The 15,858-nt window shown below is 41.3% G+C and overlaps 1 protein-coding gene and 1 pseudogene across 1 annotated transcript in view; both read left to right on the forward strand.

Moving 5' to 3' along the window:
- The window catches only part of galnt18b (UDP-N-acetyl-alpha-D-galactosamine:polypeptide N-acetylgalactosaminyltransferase 18b), a 106,385-nt gene that overhangs the window by 5,685 nt on the left and 84,842 nt on the right, over positions 1-15,858 (forward strand). The window lies entirely within an intron of this gene.
- Positions 3,673-3,853, forward strand: LOC140538630 (U2 spliceosomal RNA; annotated as a pseudogene).

Consider the following 15,858-nt stretch of genomic DNA (forward strand, 5'->3'; position numbering starts at 1 on the left):
AACAGCTACCGGCAGCCTTGAGGTGAACTGTGATGTTTCTGCAGCTCTTCATCCGTACAGATACGGGAGAACTTGATTAAAAGACAGCATGACAAATGGCTCATTATTTGGGACTGTTTCACTAATGTCACCCTTTGGATTTTTATATCTGGTTGAACATCTTGTTTATTTAAAAGTCTGGCAAGTGGTTAATGGTGTATAATCATTTTATTCACGGGGGATTTAAGCAGCCCAGGTTTTTGACACTATTGTTTCAGAACATAAACAAGTTGAAAGTCCTTAAGAGCTTAAGTCATTAAGAGCTTAACATGGCTCTTTATGTAAGTGGCTCTTAGTTCTGTTCAGAGCCATGTCTTTGACTAGGAGGAGGACAACATGTCTCAGCCTCCTCAGATGGGGCTGCTCTTGGTGAGGGGGGTCCAAGGGCTGGCACTGAGTTCTTCAGAAATTCCTCACCGTGGCTTTAAAACTGTGACAGAAAGCTTTTGTCTTCAACCAGATTAGCTGCTGCCACTATGTCTGGTCTGGAGTCTGTCCCCGTTTGCGAACAAACCATACATGGGGAGCAGGGAAGACTGTGCATGTGTGTGGGGTGGGGTGGGGGGGGGTATACCCAGTTCTTTCACTATCCGACAAATTCGAGCATGTACCAGTTCCAGCAGTAAAAACTTATTTGTTTTATTTCCAGCTTGAATGAGGGGGTGCGCAGAGGCCAGACTCCTATTTAGGAAGTTATATGGACATGTTGTGGCTGTGTGAGCTTTCAGGCAGACAGGGTGGCACCCACCGCTGAATCCTAGGCACAAATGGACCCCACTGAGCCGAGAGGCGGCTCTGCTCGGCTGATTACTTAAGCAAACATTCCCTCGCTTCAGCCAGAGACACGTTTTACTGTTTGGCACTGGCAGTCTGTTGTTGGAAGGCTTTGGGCAAACTGAGTGCATTAGGGACAGATTTCTCTAGTCTCAACACTTCGGGGAGGATGCTTACAGCTCAATGAGGGCTTTTGGACATCATCCCAAGCACACCTTTGCTCTTTCTGATTGCTTCTTCTAGGTTGGGCAGAGGTTTTCGGTAACACTTGAAGTTTGATGGCTCTGCTTGACTTTATTAAATTTGCTTGAAGTCTTCCCTAACCCTAAACCCTATCCCAGCCTACCATATAAACACTTCTAACACCTAGTCGAAAGTGATGCGAACATCAACCAAAACCAAAATGCTCTCATTACAATCAGTCAAGCTGTCCACATTAGTCGCAAGTGACAGAGCACTGATGTTATACCTCACCATGCAATGTAAGTAGTTTTTTTCAATAATGGCTAAACTAGCTACATACAGGGGAGGGATTCATGAGTTGGAGAGTTGAGAGCAGTATGACCCTTCCTCTAATGTTCAAAAGAATGATGAAATCATACAATATATGGACATGTCCTCAATTATTTTTCTGACTTCGATATTACACATTGTGTTTATCTGTGTGTATTTAAGCAAGACATTGATTTTAGCAAGTTGCATGGAGGTAAGGACGAGTGTGTGAGCACACAGGCTGATATATGTTATATACCGGTTCTGTCAGTGCCTTTAAGGCTGATAAATGGTATATGCCTGCTATGTTTGTGCCTTTAATGCTAATATATATGGTACATGACTGTTTTGTCTGTGGCTTTATGGTTGATATATGGTATATGCCTGTTCTGTCTATGGCTTTACAGTTGATATATGGTATATGCCTGTGCTGTCTTACGACTGGCTGCCCTATTTCTTTAAAAACATTTAAAACAGTCTGAGCTGATCTGAAGCTCCTAAAAACTCTTCTAGGTGGATATGTTGGCTTTTGTGATTAAACAGTGTCTATTGTCAAAAGTGCCTGTTTTTGCAGTTTTTAGTTTCAAAAGTTGCTAACAACCGAGGACCTAATACAGTGTGACCAGGCCAATAACCCACTTATTTGAGGCCCCCCCCCCCCCCCCCCCCCCCCAAACAATGAAAAATGACATACACACAATGATTGCTTTGAGGACCTACCTGTACTTGACTTAACATACCATGAAATGTGGAGATGATTGAGTGTGTGCGGCAGTCCAGCATGTCGTATTTACACCCCGCACAGACTCTCTCTCTGCACAGCATCTACAAGCCCTTGCTGGAATGAGCGATTCACATGGTGCTGGTACACACCAGATGTGGCTTTACCAGCTGGCTCCACCAGCTGGGAGGACAGTCTGTCTGGTCTCTCTGTCATGCGAAAAAAGCAAGGTACTCCTCCTCAGTGAGTCTCTATCACCAAAAAGCCTTTTTTCCTGTTAAAGCCCAGAGAAATGACACGGTGGAACATCTCTGACACAGTGTACTTTCCAGCTGAATAGTTGCGTCAGGGGAGTGGACTTGACCGGTTAACCTAACCTGCTAATGTGCCATTTGAAAACGCCTCCTGCTTGATTCTCGTCTTTATTTGCTATTTAAAAGTCACAGAATCTGGCTATCGTAGAATTGACTTTTAAATGCTGTGCACAGAGACGGCTCCTCCCGTTGTGAAGGCAGCGGTGCGCTGAAAAGACTGGATACGGAGCTCAGAGTCGGTTTTCTTAAGGAAGTCCTATTAGGTTTCAGCTCTTTGTGTGGATTTCCTCCTCATCTCAATGCAGGAAACTCTTTCTTTTTAAAGCTCAGGACAGTTCCAGTCTCATGTTGCATTCAGCTGCATGACTTCTGCAGGATCTATTGATTAGGCCGCTCAAACTGAGGGGCTGATTAGAATATATGCATTCAGTTGTTATTAAAATGGCTAAGCAGTGTACACTGTAGTAGCACTTGACTTCTTACATGGCTAGTGAGCATTTATCTTACTCATCACATTTTAGGTGTACCTAATTGTTTTTGACACACAGTATTATGATGATATGTAGACTAGGGATGCACCGATCCGATACTAGGATTGGATCGGGGATTGGATAATTAGGCCGTTCCACAGGACAGATCCATTCACTGAACCCGTCACAGCAGCCATCAAGACTCACCCCATCTAACCAGTGCAGTTTTCTTAACTGTCATCAACTAACAGTGAGTAATCCAGCTCGGAAAACAGCTAAAATCAACACACATCTTCTTCATCAGCCTGCTCTGTTTGCTGTGCAGTGCAGGGCAGTGCAGGGAGGAGGGACAAGTGATGGATCTCTCACACACACAGGCACACAATCAGAGTCCCATTAGTATCCAAAATCAACCCGTCGCCTTTTTTAAAAGCCATAGCTTTGCTGTTTCTGCCATTTTTCAGATAGAGGAGCGCCAAATGAGAAGAGGAGGGTGGCTAATAACGTCACTGCCACAGCTGGTCTTCCATATAAGGAGAACCAAGAAGAACAGCTTGCTCATTTTTAGTGTCACAAATTTCAAATTGAAAGCCCTGATCCTGGTCCAGCAAAATGATGAATATACAGCAACTCGATTCATTTATATGTGTGTTCATTTGTTACAGTTTATTTTACAAAGTTAGTAAAGTGATGTTAGGTCAGTCTTAATGCCTGAAGTCTCTCCCACAGTGAGGTATATGGTTTATTAATTCAACAATGGTATCTGATCGGTATCGGCTGATATGCAATGTTTATGAACCTGTATCGTATCGAAACAGAAAAAATGGTATAGGTGCATCCCTAATGTGTAGTTTTGGCTACGATCGGGTGTATCCTTTTGGCTAGGATCAGGTGTACTATCTGTTCTTATTAGTTTAATCAGTGATACGTCCTCTATACCTCCCCAATATCAGTGATGCATCCTCTAACTGCACGGAAGCTTGCTCCTTTTCCCTTCACGCATCGACCTGCATTGCAGTACCTCCAGGAATGATGCACCTCTTTGGGAGGCAGCTGTGGCCTAAAGGTTAGAGAATTGGGCTTGGGACCAGAAGATTGCTGGTTCAATTCCCAGGACTGGCATCCATGGTTGAGGTGCCCCTGAGCAAGGCACCAAGCCCCACATTGCTCACTGAGCACTGATGGAGCTCCCCACTGCTCCAGTTGTGTGCTCACACTGCCCTAAATCAGTAGTGTGTGTTTACTGCCACTGAGGGGTTAAGTATGAAGCTTGAATTCTGTTGCAGAGGTAAGAAAGTGTGCTTATTCATGGCTGATATGAGCATGGCCATATGTTTATGGCAAAATCCTTCAGTGTGTAAAAGAAGTGGTGGATGCTCATGTAACAGTCTGCATGTAGCTCACGTAGAGACTGCGTCTTAGTGGAATGAGGTAAGAGATCCATCAAGTAAAACAGAATAAATGGTTTCCAATGACTGAGAGACGATGGTGTTAATTTGTTTGTCATTCGTTTCAAATTAAGCCATTAAACAAACTAGAAAGCCCTCTGCACATTGATTTCTAATGAGGATACACATTACAAAGAGAGAGAAGCAGATAAAGTACCCTAGTGCTGAAGTTGAACTCTGAGGAAAGTTAGTCAACTGAATGTAGAAAAAAAGGTTCAAAGAATTAAAGCAATTTTAATGTTAAGAATGATCAGTGTGAAATTTGTTCAATTTAAAAAATATCTGTTTAATATTGTTTTAACCATTAGTATAATATTAGACAGTGTTCTGTCTAATATAAGTGGATTAAATAGTATGTAAACCATGTGTGGCAGCTTTTCTACCTCTGACCCATCAAAATTAGTCTTTGCTGCATTTGTCTAAATATGTTATAGCAGACATTCTTATCCAGAGTGACTTACAAAAATGTTTCTATACTATTATACTATATTAGTGTATTACTATACTAATATTACTATATTATATTAGCATAGTACTATACTCAAGTACTCTTGGAGGAGGAGGGTTTTCAGTCTAAAGACAGCTAGCGACTCTGTCGTTCAGACACCCAGGGGAAGTTTGTTCCATCACTTTAGTGCCAGGACAGAAAAAAGGTCTGGATGCATGTCTTCCGTGTATCTAAAAGAATGGTGGGTCAAGCCGAGTCGTACTTGAAGCTCGAAGGACTCTTGGTGCAGATCGGCTTTTGACCATTACCATCAAGTACAGAGGGGCTGGTCTATCTGTGGCTTTGTAGGGCAGCGTCAGGGTTTTGCATATGGTGCGGGAAACAGCCACAGGAAGCCAGTGAAGAGAATTTCAGCAGAGGAGTTACATGGCTGAACTTTGAGGACGACCCGTGCTGCCGCAATCTTGAAATGGCAAGAGACTGAACAAACACCTCCAGAGGAAAGGTCGATTTCTCGGGATGTTGTAAAGGAAAAATCTGCATGGCTGAGTCAGATTTGCAACAATAGTCATGCATGATCACAACAATGCCTTATGCTTCAGCAGATGGAGTGACCAGTGCGTTCTCGAAGGCGATGGCAAGATTATGGTAAAGCCCAGGAGTAATATCAAACACTTACCTGGTGGAGTCCTTTCACATTAGGCAGTTGTTTCTTCTCTATTTTAAGGAGGGTAATACATTTTCCACCATTGTGTATGTATTCCGCAAGTACTGGAGATCACTCTCTATGCTGCATGTGTAGTGTCTAGCATATTATTAGCTGGAAATTCTAGTATCATGACAACTAGGGGTGGAGGAAAAAGATAATTTCTCAGATGCATCTCGATGCAGACGTGGACGATTCTGGATCAATTCACAAACGTCAAGGAATTTGGACGATGTTAATTAATAAAATGTTGACAGAACTGCTTTTTGTGCACCGTTGGTCAGTCTGTGGTGTGCACATAACAGAGACCACAGGATGGGTGAGCGGGAAATTTGATCAGCACATTAAAGCACTTTGGCTCTGGTTGGCAGCAACTACAATCGGCCGTGTTTCGTTGGCGCCAACCGAAGCACCAGCATCGAGCAGGTGTTGTCCGTTTGATATCAGTTGAGTGTCCACCCAACTTGGAATAGGCGAAACGAATTACTAACTCGATCCCAACTTTTATTGCCTGGGGATTTGCGTCCATATGCAGTCGTTGAGACACAGGGTTTGGAGCCAAGATACAGCAAAATATATTGCTGACACAGCGATCCCCACATTCTACAAGGAGACCAAAACCCCAGTCATGAAATCAGTGAAGAAAACTATTAGGATAGCTCTAACATTTGATACGTGGTCATCTACTGCCACAGAATCTTAGGTCACCATGACCACATGCACATTTTATCACTAATGAGGGACAGCTAGCTTCTCAGGTGCTCCACCCAAGAGCAGATACAGGTGAGCTGTTAAAGAATGTAGCAGGCGAAGAAAGATTTGGGTTTAGTTACTGATAACGCTCCAACATGGCTGCTGCTGCTGCTGCTGAACTGGCTAAATTCCTACATGTGAAATACTAGGCCCACACGCTAAACCTGGCCTCTCAGCAAGCACTCAAGTTGCCCACTGTGTCGAGGCGTTTTTCAAGCAGGCCCACTGAAAAACCTTCCAGTCAACCTGCCACATTGCTTCCTTTTGCTTTATTAGTAAAATACAAATGCTTTATAGATCATTACAAATGCTTTGTTTTAAAGGTACCAGGTAAAGAAAAGAAAAAAAGATGTGTCAAGATGCACCGATAATCCTTTTATATATTTATATATTTTTTATATAAGTTAGGTGCCTAGAGATTCCCACCCTAGACAGTTTAGATATATTACAGCAATATAAATGAAATTAAAGATTAAAAATAAAATTAAAAATAAATTCAAATTGAACCTTTTAGTATGAGAGTAAGGTTATAACACACACAACAAAATGTAAGTAGAGAACTAATGAAAAGTAAAGTAATTGAAAGAGGTAAGAACCTAATGTTATTTTGGGTTATTCTTTTTTATTTATTTTTTTAAAATGTTTAAATAATTAAATATAATCTCAATTTTCAGCCCTGTAAAATTGCTGTCAGCCACAGAATGTTATTTATCGTACCCATCGTCTGGGAGCTAATTTGAATGTAGAGCTGTAGAGCTGCCTGAGGAGAGGACTGCTCTAAAGGTGGTGTGTGGTGACAGCAGAGTCTCCAGTGAGCTCAGCAGCAGGAGGAAAAAGCTGTGACTCATGATTTCTGTCTGATCCGCCGCTCCCTATAGCTCCTCTCTAATAGGCAGCAGGTCAAGGTTGATTACACCAGCAGTCGGGAATTCCAGGAAGTTGTGGAAACAAGTTTCATCATGGGAATGTGAAAGACACGTTGTGTGTTTAGACTCTGAGCCAGAAAACACCCTCTTGTAAACTTTCTAACCAGGTTCTGAGTGAAAGAGTCACTTCCAAATGGCCGTGCCAGTCAGGTATCCTGTTGTGCCAAGCAGGATCCCTCTCAGGGCCCTGATTTATGGCGGTGGTGGCGCAGGTTATCTTGTGATCATCTCAATGAGCTCTGTTAGCCTAAGACATTGCAAAGTCCCCCAGCCAGAGAGACAGGGGCTATTAATCAGGAAAGCTCACACCCGCTGCAAAAGGGGCACGTTTTCACAGCTTGGCCTTTATTGCACAAAGCATGTAAACCGTGTTTGGCTTGCAAATAGGCTCAGTTTACCAGAATAAGCAACCAAGGAACTCAGTGATTAAGCAAAACTTGAGATGTTGAGAGGTTCGCCAGTGGTGCTGTCACACTGGATTTTGATTTATGCAACTTCGATTCATGCAGGATTTGCTCTTGGTATGTTCTAGTTTAATTGAATGTGATTTGAGAAGGACATTGTATTAACCAGGCTGCTAAACTTCCCACTCTTCTATCAGAGATAAATAATGTCTCGTAAAAATAAAAAAAGCCTTTGTACATCTAAATTTATGCAAATGCAGAAATCACATCAGTGGAGTACTCCCCTGCTGAAGCAGAAGCACAGAGTGGGTGTGTTTGAGTAAGACTCAAGCATGTTGGTTTTTGTCTCAGCGAAATGGAATGGGCATTTAATTACCGTAAATGGAGCGCAGGAGGACTGATAATGAAAACAATTAATTATTTTGAGGCTGGAGGGGGAAAGCTGCCATGACAGGAAAGAGTTTCAAATTATGGATTGTAACAAAACTCTGTCATGTTTCATGCATGTCACTGAACTGAACTGCTGTGGTAAGGCTGTGTGGTTTGCACAGTACTACATGCCAGTGGCCACGGAAAGCTCATCAGATTTACTCTGTTACTCAGCATTAGTTTAGCATCCAAGCAGCATCCAATAAAGCATCAGACTTGCTTCATGCTGTATGGACGGGGTGGGGATGTGTATCCCAGCTTATTTTTATATTACAAGTATTTGTTATGAGTTAATGAACAGATAATTAACCACAGAGAGCCTGAGAGACAGAAGGCCAGATGTTCTGGAGACAGGCCTACAGCAGAGCTCGAGGGAGAAAAGGTGTAAGGGTAGGGGTGTGCATTCCAGCTTATCTTTACAGTGTTATATCATATGTATTTGTTATGAGTTATGAGTTAATGAACAGATAATTGGTTAACCACAGAGACGGGGAAAAAAACAACAGTAAACAAAATGGTCTGAAATTAATGTGGGACTGTAAGCACACTGTTCATGAGATAGCTCAGCCATTTAGCAGCACACAGAGGCGCGTACTACAAAACATGTGCTATTAGTCAAAAATAGCAGAGGTTTTTTATAGCACAGTAAGCGGAGGCTGCCTCTTTAGAGACCTTAATGAGAAAACACTACAGTTAACTAGGGTGTGACGATACACTCGATTTGGTTCGATTCACGTTCATAATTTCATGTTCTCACAATGTTTTAAACTGCTGTTGCGCCGATACAGAGACCGTATCATTATTAGTGCAGATTCTGGCACTTACACACACGTAACGGTATCGGCAGTAAAGAGCACAGAGACCATGAAGCTTACTGACGCTCTACATTTGTTTACATACATAGAACATTGTAGTTGCCGTACTTAGTTATAAAACCAAACATTTAAACAACCAGTAAAAGCCAGTCATAAACAGTTATTACCGTTACACAGACCTTTAATTGAACTTTTGAAACCAAAGGTTGAGTTTAAGCAGCTTGTTTAGAAGTTTAGTACCTTTTTACATAGAGACGTGTATCTGAATGTGAAATTGCTGCATCAGCACTTATTGTTTCTACACTTTGAAATGTGAATTTTAAACCCCAGTTAAAAAGCTGTTTAAACTTTGTAAGATTATGGCTCCCTACCTGCATGTGTTTCTGCATAGTGGCAATTTAGATTTTCTTCATAGCTCTGAAACCTTTCAAATGTGGAGATACTCAACCAGTAAATGCTGTTCTTTCAAGCCTATTATATCTTATTTGGGACAAGATATAAAAAGTACAACCTATAAAAAGTGAATCACTATAAGTATCAGGATTTATAGCCACCTACTGAGTATTTAAGTCTGAGTTGGTGTCGGTACTCGGTATTGGCAGATACTTGAAAATCTGGTATCGGAAACAATAAATGGTAGCGGTGCGTCCCTATTTTAAACAACATTTGAAGGAGAATTTGAAGGAGAATATTGACTGTAGTTGCATAATCTACTAATGGGATGCAGGAGATCTGAATAGCAGATTATTTTAATGACCGATTAATCTGTCGTTTATTTTTCCAATTGTTCGATTAATCGGATTAAAAATACATTTCCATGTCTTTATTTAAAAATAGAACAATGAATAACAAAGCAAATAAGTGTATACAATAAATCAATAATAATAGATTAAATTATTAAACTAAATAAAATCTATTTTTTAAATGAAATCTAAATTTATTCATAAATTAAAAATGAAATAATAAAGAAAATTAAGCACATTGCTCATGCAAACTTCACTGTATGGGAGTGAGGAGTGAGACAGGATGAATTGCTTTTAGTTTGTATGTAGTGTCTTTACTAATACTTAAAACTTGAAGCTTAATCGTTCATTACCACCATTGTGTACAAGTTGCATGTTTTTATAAAGCACATTTAAACACTGCTTAAACTAAATAAACTAAATTAAATTAAACTAAATTAAACTGATAATAAAAGTAACACACACACACACACCATCACTGTCACTGTCCAGTTAACAAGCAAAAAGCAGCTCGTGCCGTGCTGCAACACAATGAATCGATAATGAAAATAGTTGCCAACACTTTTAATAATTGATTATTATCGATTTTACCGATTCATTGTTGCAGCCCTTATTAGGTCACAAATTACTAAAATGCCTGTCCTCCACAATATCATGAGCACTTTTTTAGGGACACTAAATTATTAAATTAACTCAGAAACTTTGAGGTAACCCTTTGCCTTAAATAACGTAAGTTAAGCTTTGTTGAAGTGAGAAGGTTTAAGTTGAATCTACTTAAGATCTACTGATCACTGTATGTTAGAACAACGTGAATATATCAGGTTAGAATAACTCACAAAGTCTTAATACTTCAACTGAATTTGTTTGAGTTATCTTAGCCCTACATCTCAACTGAAGGTGAATAGCCTTGCATTTTTTAAAACAATTTAGTCTGTGATTCCTTAATTATCTACTGATTTGCCAAGAACATTGACAGTATATTCTTGGTAATTCAAGTAATTCAGTACCTATCTAGCATATACTCACACTCAGCAGTACAGAAAATGGCAACTTATAACCTATAACACTGAGGACAGGCAGTCAACCATCATGTAAAATACATATTTGTAACCTTAGAACAGTGCAGATGGGGTGACTACACATAAATGTTGTATGAGTGGAGGGGGCAGGCCCAGTATGCAAGTATATATGGTTCTAGGAGCCAATGGGTGTGAAAGGTGTGAGTTTTACTATCAAGGTTGCACTGCCCAAACCTAAGTTACACCCTAAAGGTCACTATATTTCAGTGTAACACAATTAAAAATCAGTGTAACACAATTAAATAAATGATCCTAAAACTTACACAAATAATTCATTTTTGAATTTGTTTGGCTTAAGCAGCTAAAGCAATCCCAGGACTTCAATTCCTGAAATATTTCAGTTAGGTTAACTTAATTCTTTAGTTAAGAAGTGCAGTTAGGTTTTACAAAACATACTTTGTGGCCTGGATTCTGAAGTAAACATTAGTTTGAGATTCTGGTCCTTGTTGAGATGATTGTGTCTTGCAATTCCTGCAGATTTATCAGGTTCACTTTCTTCTGTGAATCCTCCATTCTACCACATCCCAAAGGTGTTCTATTGGATTCTGGTCCAGTGACAGGAAGGGAAGGTCAGTAAAGAACACTGCAGAACACTGAACTCATTGTCATGTTCATGAAACCATCTTGACACAACTTTTGCTTTGTGACATGGTGATTTATCATGCTGGAAGTGGTCATTAGAAGATGGCATATTGTGGTCATGAAGGGATTCCCATGGTCAGAAGCACTGCTCAAATAGGCCGAGTGTTTCAAGCAGTGATCAATTGGTTAAAAGGTTGCAGAGAAAAAACATTCCATACACCAATACATCACGTCCACCAGCCTGGATTGTTGACCCTACCATGGCTGACAGACGTTGAACCCAGTGTGGTCTTCTGCTATTGTAGCACATCCTTCTCGGAGTTCTGCATGTTGTGCATTGTGAGAAAATGGAAAATAAGGAATACTCCAATAGCGATTGCCGTGAATGTTAAACACTGGAATTAGCATTATGGGGGAGGTGATGCCCCTAGCAGAGGCACGTAAAAGGTAAAAGAATAGTCAGTGATTTTTTTAGCTCATTTTGTCAGTCCCTGATTGTACAGAAAGGCAGATGTTCAGGAGACAGGGCTTAACCAGAGCTTGAGGGAGAACATGTGGAGTTTGTAAACAGGTAGAGCAGAAGTCCCCCCCTGAGAATCAGATCAATAGGCTCAATCTGTACACTCACATAACAGAAGCATAGAATCGAGCTTTCATAGGTACAGCACTTATCACTTGGGCAGCCCTCTCTTAAGGTACAACTAATCTGCCCTGTAAGTAGAACTGCTAGGACCCTTTCGGTTAAAAACAAGGTGAAAAAGTGAGCCCTAGGCTGTGTACGTTTACAGTATGTACCCCTGTGGCAGGGACATATGTGCTACTGCAAAGCACCTAGAAAGAAAGATCAGTCTGTATCAGTCTTCCTGTGTTTAAACGGATTATAGTCCTCAGTTTGCTGAATCAGGCTCTTATTTATTGATCGTTCATGGAGCTCATGGAGAGAACAGCTTTCATTTCCTGTATATCTGACGGTTGCCTTTAATAAGGCTGTAGACGTCAGACCACCTTATATCACCTATATATAATATATCACGTATATCACCATTTTATACCCTTTTAAGCAGCTCGTTCAGAAACACAGGCTCCACCACAGTGTCCTATATATCCACAGGCAGCGTATTGTCTGAAACTGATGACCTCAGTAGAAGCAGAGACCTGAGGTGCTGTGCTTTGCAGCCATGTCTCCTCATAGCTTGTTGTGCACTCTACATGCTAGCATCTTCTGGGCAATTTGTTTCAGTCACTCATATCTGCTTACTCTATTTGCTGAGTGCACGTTTGGGCACGAGGAGAGGTTATTCTATCTAGCAAGGCACTTTAGAGGCAGAGGACCTGAATAGGCTCCAATTACCAACTGAAGTGCCTGTTTTCCTGCCAAGCTAACGTTGCAGATGTTGCAGAGACAAAATCGCTCTGTTGTGGTTTGAGTTTACTTACAAATACTTCATCAGAGCTTTGAATGAGCATAAATGACTCGCTTAAATGACTCAGATCAGCCTTTTTTTTGGAAACGGTTCGTCTGAAATACTAATAATAGCACTTATTCAGAGTCATTTTGCATGCAGTGGTAAAACTGAACTTACTTCAGGAACATGAGAAGGTATCACTGCAGTTCAGGCTCATTGTGCTGTGTCTGCTGTATTCTTAATAGAGACACTAACCTGCTGATCTCAGGCAGAGGTGCACTGAGAAATGCACGCACACAAATTTTCTTATTTAGGAATTCATATCCAAAGTCCCGGCGGAGCAGGAGGAGGAACAGTTGGCATGCTGGTGCAAATCGAGGTCATGCTACACTGGAGCACGTAGCGCAGTGCCTGCTTTCGAGAGCGCCAGGCAGAGCTCTTTAATCAGTGCATCCGACGTATCAAAGTATTTCGCTTGTAGGGTATTTGGATGAAACCTCTTTTTTTTAAGAGCTATATTTTTTGACTGATTAATAAATGTGGTGTATCAAGGAATGCTAAACTGTGATTATCTCAGGTGCAAAGAGACAGAGAGAGAAAGAGAGAGAGACAGAGAGAAAAAGAGAGAGAGGGGCTTCAACTTCGTCAGAGAGATTAAAGAAGAACACTAAGGTAATGGGGACATCTACTACCTGCTATCTGATGAAACATTGCTAGCTTTGAGTTCTATCTTTAATCAAAATGTCCACCTCGTCCAAATTGATCATCTCCACTCACTGCCTCCTCTCCCAAGTCCTCACGTATAGCACACACATATCTCTTAGGTAAGTTAAGAAAGATTGTGCAGTATCTCATTAATGGAGAGCAAAATAGCTATTTATCGGCATTTATTTACAAGGATATAAAATTATCGCCCTTGACTTGAGAAAGAATAAAGGCTATCAAACTGCCTGCCTTGAAGGGTGATGTTATCTTCCCTGCCTGTATTTAAGCTCGCAAGAGGCAGTTAATATTACCCAGGCATTAGGATTGGGTACCGAAGTCTGAACCTTTAAGGGTACCAACCGAATTATGTGAGCCGAAAGTGGCCTCAAATGTGGTTACATTTTTCAAAACGCTGTCTGCAATATCTGTCAAATCTGTAAAATGTAAAGCTGGCTATGGAAACCAGTCTGACCTGGGCAAACACCTGGACAAACACTAGCTATATCTAAAATATGGAAAGGGTACTGCATTTGATATCCTGAAAGCCAAGTTGAACCAAAACAGTGTGGAATACAGTTTACCTGCTGCTGTAGTCTTTCACACTTATTTAAGCCATACACAGTCATTTGTAGCTTTTATTCCAATGCAGAACAAACAGAAAACACTTTAACCTCACAATGTGTGTGTGGCAGCCGTTGTGAAACAATAAGCATCGCTGTAAAGTGTCACGCCATCATGCACACAGGGTCTGTCCATATGCACGACTGCAAAACCGTCATGTTTAATTTAGTCTGGGACACACTGGGAGTCCATCACTCAGCCCAGTATAGTACAGCATCAGAACACTGACCTGATACACACTGAGAGTCCATCACTCAGCCCAGTATAGTACAGCATCAGAACACTGACCTGATACACACTGAGAGTCCATCACTCAGCCCAGTATAGTACAGCATCAGAACACTGACCTGATACACACTGGGAGTCCGTCACTCAGCCCAGTATAGTACAGCATCAGAACACTGACGTGATACACACTGAGAGTCCATCACTCAGCCCAGGATTGTACAGCATCAGGACACTAACCTGATACACACTGAGAGTCCATCACTCAACCCAGTATAGTACAGCATCAGAACACTGACCTGATACACACTGAGAGTCCATCACTCAGCCCAGTATAGTACAGTGTCAGAACACTGACCTGATACACACTGAGAGTCCATCACTCAGCCCAGTATAGTACAGTGTCAGAACACTGACCTGATACACACTGGGAGTCCGCCACTCAGCCCAGTATAGTACAGCATCAGAACACTGACCTGATACACACTGAGAGTCCGACACTCCACCTCAAAAAGGTACTATTGGTGCTGGAAATGGTTCAAATGCAAATGATACACAATACACAATACACAATCCTGCCAGGCATATACTTATTTTTCTGGTTACCACAATTACGCTGCCTGATTTTCTGATTTTAATGAGAAACAGCAGTAAATAATTACTCATTAATTAAGGCTTGAGTCGTGCACCATTAAGGAAGCGCAGTCAAAGCTCCCAGAACATAAAAGCGTACACCAAAAATTACAAGCCCATCCCAGACAAGAGCCTACTACACTCCATTGTAGTGTGACGCATGGCCTGAGGAGAATTAAGCCCAGTGACATAATTATCACCTTATCTCTCCTTATTACTTTTACCCAGAGATTTAATTACCAGCCATTCGGCGCTTCCGCTGCTTCTCGTGATCTGCAAGCGCTCATGTGAGCAAGTTTGCAGATCATGGGCTCTCCATAGCAACCAGAGACGTTGGCCTTGTCCACCGGGCAGTGTCATCGCGTTGTCATTTGCCATCGCTGTCAAAACTGTTGTGGTGTGTTATTACATCTCCACCCCCCTTAGGCATATCACTTTCTGGCTGTTTTGCTGCTTATACCATTAATTGGAGTGTAGGGCCATCTCATTATCCAGTCCCGGAGATTCATATCAGATGACTGCGCGAGCTATAAATGCCCATGATGGCTGCTTACAGAGACTTTGACCGTTGGATGACAAAACGCTCTGTCTGTAGCATGCTCATTTCTGTGCATGGCATTTTTAATGGTGAGAAAAGGCTATTTCAGTATATCTCCATTGAAAATACAGGAGTCGCCTACAAATAAAGCTTCCCTTATTTTACCCTGGTAAAGTTACACGTGCGTATAGGCGTACCTGCATAGTCTCATTTCTTATGCAAATTACTTAGGACTCTCCCATGGCCCATTACACACAGAACAAATAAACCCTTTGCAGTGAAACCAGACGTTAATCCGTCGGACTGGGAAGCTTATTCATTTTCTGAGCTTGAAACGGGAGAATGAAAGAGACAAACACATTTCGCAAGCCAAACAGGAGGAAAGTAGAAGAAATAAAAAATAAAAACTAAAGTGCTGACAGAAACACATACGATTTGCCTGAAAGCTACAGAAAACTATTTGCAGGTGCAGGGAAATGATGCCCTGGTTGTGTCAAAAGAACTTCTCGTGGAAGAAGTGAATTACAGGAAGCTGTGATGGGGCTTGAAATGTTATTAGAGAGGTAACAAGAGGTTTGTTACTGCTA

This window comes from Salminus brasiliensis, chromosome 17, assembly GCF_030463535.1.
Source record: "Salminus brasiliensis chromosome 17, fSalBra1.hap2, whole genome shotgun sequence".
In the NCBI taxonomy this organism is placed as follows: Eukaryota; Metazoa; Chordata; class Actinopteri; order Characiformes; family Bryconidae; genus Salminus; species Salminus brasiliensis.